Source organism: Electrona antarctica (genome assembly GCF_951216825.1).
Source record: "Electrona antarctica genome assembly, chromosome: 7".
Classification (NCBI taxonomy): Eukaryota; Metazoa; Chordata; class Actinopteri; order Myctophiformes; family Myctophidae; genus Electrona; species Electrona antarctica.
Genome location: NC_136812.1, coordinates 275,001 through 280,000, shown reverse-complemented (window position 1 = coordinate 280,000; position 5,000 = coordinate 275,001). Strand labels below are relative to the sequence as shown.

The window sequence follows — 5,000 nt, the reverse complement described above, 5'->3', positions numbered from 1 at the left end:
TCCCCGGACCACTGGTTCAGAACCACTGCCTTAAACAGATCGTTTTCAAGTTATTTATACTCTTATCTACATGGGAGACAAGCTGGCTCTCAACTGCTCTCTCAAACTTCACCGTGCGTTGCGTTAATCACACGTCAATTATATTATTGCCGTTAAAAGGAATTTGCGTTAACTTTGACAGCCTTAGTAATATATATTGTGTTTATCAGTATGTATTCAGTATCTGAGTATTTATATTTAAAGTATTTCTACTCTCTACAGACGACACCATATATGAGTCACCGGAACCTTTTCTGACAGATGACAACATAGGAAGTGGTTACTTCCTGCTCAGGCCCCGCCTCTCTCTCCTATTGGCTGCCCTGCTGCTGTTGCTCCTCCCCCTCCTCTTCACCTCCTCGTAGCCCCGCCCCCTTCCATCATTCCCCCAATAGCAGGCCAGAGTGGTATGTAGCCCCGCCCCCTTCCATCATTCCCAGAGTGGTATAGATGAGAGAGTTACGACAACTCGGATGAACCAGGTGACCGGTTCTGTTTTCTGCGTCCTCATTGGATGAACCAGGTGACCGGTTGTTTTCTGCGTCCTCATTGGATGAACCAGGTGACCGGTTCTGTTTTCTGCGTCCTCATTGGATGAACCAGGTGACCGGTTGTTTTCTGCGTCCTCATTGGATGAACCAGGTGACCGGTTCTGTTTTCTGTGTCCTCATTGGATGAACCAGGTGACCGGTTGTTTTCTGCGTCCTCATTGGATGAACCAGGTGACCGGTTGTTTTCTGCGTCCTCATTGGATGAACCAGGTGACCGGTTCTGTTTTCTGCGTCCTCATTGGCAGAACTCTCCTTTCAACAGCTCTGCCCCAGCCCAGGGGAGGACTAGTGGACTACTGTGGTACTGCAGGTTCGGTCCCAAACTCTGGACCAATGGGCTGCTAGACATATAAACTCTGGACCAATGGGCTGCTAGACATATAAAGGACAATTATGTCATCAAACCCTAAAAGGAGAGAGGGGGCAAGCCCCTCCCCCACCATGTCAGCTCCGCCTCTTCCACTTTAGCCCCGCCTACATCCTGTGTCACTGCCAAAGTGTTTTCTACTCGCATTTTTTAAAGAAAAAACAAATACAAATACACACCAAAATTACGTTATAACGAACCAATCGGTGAAGGAGATGATGGAATAAAGAACAAATTAAAAATGTCCGTCCGCCTGTATTCACAATGCATTCTGGGAGTTGTAGTAGCCTACTAGAGTCCTGGTGCATTCTGGGAGTTGCAGTAGCCTACTAGAGTCCTGGTGCATTCTGGGAGTTGCAGTAGCCTACTAGAGTCCTGGTGCATTCTGGGAGTTGTAGTAGCCTACTAGAGTCCTGGTGCATTCTGGGAGTTGTAGTAGCCTACTAGAGTCCTGGTGCATTCTGGGAGTTGCAGTAGCCTACTAGAGTCCTGGTGCATTCTGGGAGTTGTAGTCCTACTATAGTCCTGGTGCATTCTGGGAGTTGTAGTAGCCTACTAGAGTCCTGGTGCATTCTGGGAGTTGTAGTAGCCTACTAGAGTCCTGGTGCATTCTGGGAGTTGTAGTCCTACTAGAGTACTGGTGCATTCTGGGAGTTGTAGTAGCCTACTAGAGTCCTGGTGCATTCTGGGAGTTGTAGTAGCCTACTAGAGTCCTGGTGCATTCTGGGAGTTGTAGTAGCCTACTAGAGTCCTGGTGCATTCTGGGAGTTGTAGTAGCCTACTAGAGTCCTGGTGCATTCTGGGAGTTGTAGTAGCCTACTAGAGTACTGGTGCATTCTGGGAGTTGTAGCTAGCCTACTAGAGTCCTGGTGAAATGGCTTTTTCTGTCATTCTATTTTGGAGTTTCAGTCACACAGGGTCTGGGCACCTAAGATTCCATACACGGCCAAAGGAAGCTGTCTTTTGCATCATTTCCGAGTTTTCAGACAGCTGGTGGATGGAAATGAAGCTCCACCCACGCGGCAAGTTGCCGCGTCGGCCAGATTCCCGGAAAAGCAGCTTTCCCCAGCGGCAACATGCCGCGTGGGTGGAGCTTCATTTCCATCCACCAGCTGTCTGAACCAGCTCAGTGGCCTTGTGGTTAGAGTGTCCGCCCTGATACTGGGAGGTCGGGGTTCGATCCCCGGCCGGGACTCAAATAAATGGGACCCAGTGCCTCCCTGCTTGACACTCAGCATCAAGGGTTGGATTGGGGGTAAGTCCCTGCGACATACTAGCGTCATGTCCAGGGGGTGTACTTGTACATCAAGCTGCCTCACGCTACAGAAACAGGAGATAGGCTCCTGCCCCTATGGGCCTCATGGCTCGGCAAGGCTACTTACTTAGCTGTCTGAAAACCCGGAAATGACACAAAAGACAGCTTCCTTTCCAAAGGAAGACAGCTTCCTTTGGAAAGGAAGACAGCTTCCTTTAGAAAGGAAGACAGCTTCCGGCTGTGGCTCAGGAGGTAGAGCAGGTCGTCCAATGATCCCTGGGTCGGCGGTTCGAATCCCGGCTCCTCCTGTCCACATGTCGAAGTGTCCTTGGGCAAGACACTGAACCCTACATTGCCTCCAATGAGTCGGTCGGTGCAAGCTCGCCACCATTGGTGTGTGAATGTGGGAAGTGAGGACGCTGGCGTAGACTGTTCGCCGCTTCACCTCCCAATGTATGAATGAATGAACCATTGTAAAGTGCTTTGAGCACTTGGAAAAGCGCTATAAAAATGCAATTCATTCCTTTGGAAAGGAAGCTGTCTTCCTTTGGCCACGCATGGAAGTTCAAGTGTGCCCAGGCTGACAGTAGCCTGTATGTTTCTGAACCAATCAGAAGGTCCCATCCCCCTCGGCTATGGGATGATGAGATTATATAACTGAAATCTTAGGTTTTAATTTGTTGGTTCGATAAGACAGCATGTTGGAAACATTGTCTCCATATATTCTTTGTTTTTTATATTCTTTAAAAAAAATTTTTTTGTATACGCTACTTTCTGATTGGGTGCTTGTAAAATAAACCTGTTCATTGTTTATATATGAACCTGAAAGCTGAAAGGCCAAAGGTCGTCATGAATGTTAATAAAACGTTTTTAATAAACAGATGAAAGTTGATTTTTAATTGAATTAAGAGTCCTTAACTTAACTTAGCCTTAACCCTTAACTCACTAACGGGTTAGACAAGTTTATCCCCAATGGCTCAGAATGACCTGAGGTGTGCTGTGCACCGTTTGCTCCCAGTATGGGTCCACAGCTCCCAGATCCATTGATGAGGTGAAATGACAAGCCATCAATGACTGGTCGCATGGTCTCCACTGTGGACTGAGACGAGGAGAAGCATGCAGGTTGCTTCGACTGGTCGCATGGTCTCCACTGTGGACTGAGACGAGGAGAAGCATGCAGGTTGCTTCGACTGGTCGCATGGTCTCCACTGTGGACTGAGACGAGGAGAAGCATGCAGGTTGCTTCGACTGGTCGCATGGTCTCCACTGTGGACTGACTGAGACGAGGAGAAGCATGCAGTCAAATGTGCTGTCAAATGTGCCCAAAATGTGCTGACCTCATCACATTTGTCATGATGTCATGTTTTTAGTGTTTTTCGTGCAAAACTAATGCTTGGAATAGATTCAGAATCATGAAAACCCTCTAGTTTGACACGTCACATGCTATAGAAACCCCTATAAAAATGGCCCAATACCAACAGCCGGTCAGCAAGTGGATTCACATGTATATAGACAATATTTTAGGCCAATAAAAGACTATACCAAATGTCCCAATTTGAACAAATGAAGCCTGTCAGCTGCCAGACTAAAATACTTTGTCTTAATTGAACAGTGTTCAATTCTAATAAATTATAAACATCACTAAGTCCTGATTATATAACTAAAACTTAACTACTTAAACATATTACTCAGTACAATAAGAAAACAAACCATAAAATAATATTATAGGCAAGTCAATGGAACAGCTAGCCAAGTGAGTAGAAGGGTTCTGCTGCCATCTGCTGGTCACCTCTAGTCATAGTTTAACATGAATGCTCTGAACTTCTGTGATGTTTCTGGACAATGTAGATAAATATAGAAGTGGATTTAAATCAGAATACAAATATTACACATACAACTCTTTTCTGTTATAATTATCTTAAAGTTGATTTAAATGTAATCAGAATACAAATATTACACATACAACTCTTTTCTGTTATAATTCATGAGAAACATTTCAATCATATTAAGGTCACTTCTTTCTTTATTGAAAATGGTCCATTCATCACCATCTGGTGCACCAATGGTCCATTCATCACCATCTGGTGCACCAATGGTCCATTCTTCACCATCTGGTGCACCAATGGTCCATTCTTCACCATCTGGTGCACCAATGGTCCATTCTTCACCATCTGGTGCACCAATGGTCCATTCTTCATTCACATAGAAAACATTTGGATTGAAATGCGACTTATAGAAAAAGGTAAACAGCATTTTGGTCAAAGATTTATAGAAAAGTTAAACAGCATTTTGGTCAAAGATTCCACATTAAATAAAGCAAATAGATCTTTCTTTTCATGGAATTTCTTAAATTTTTCTTTCACTGATGATCCGAGTCTGACTTTATAATACAATAAATTAAATTTAAAAAAAAAGTGCAAAATCTTCATATCAATTTAGAAAAAAACTAGAAATTATGGAAAGTTTTTATTTATTTAACTTATAAGCAAACAACCAAATAAAAACCTTTGAACCACTTCAGCTCTATTCCTCAAGACATTCTAAGAGCTTGTAGATCTGCACATTCAGATGTTTTGCTTAGATTGGATATTTTATTATCGTACAAATATTACTCGATAAGCCTAAAGCTTATTGATACCTGGTACTCGATAAGTCCAAAGCTTATTGATACCGGGTACTCGATAAGCCCAAAGCTTATTGATACCGGGTACTCGATAAGCCCAAAGCTTATTGATACCGGGTACTCGATAAGCTTGTTATCACGTTTTTCGGGGATCGGTTATCGAGC

The 5,000-nt window shown here is 44.1% G+C and overlaps 1 protein-coding gene across 1 annotated transcript in view; it reads right to left on the bottom strand.

The window, feature by feature from the left end:
- Positions 1 to 4,172: 4,172 nt before the first annotated feature.
- fam174c (family with sequence similarity 174 member C) overlaps positions 4,173 to 5,000 on the bottom strand; it is a 14,127-nt gene continuing 13,299 nt past the window's right edge. The window contains exon 4 of the mRNA XM_079506105.1: positions 4,173 to 5,000. This exon is cut by the window's right edge and continues 593 nt beyond it. The gene's annotated coding sequence lies outside the window, so the exon portion shown is untranslated.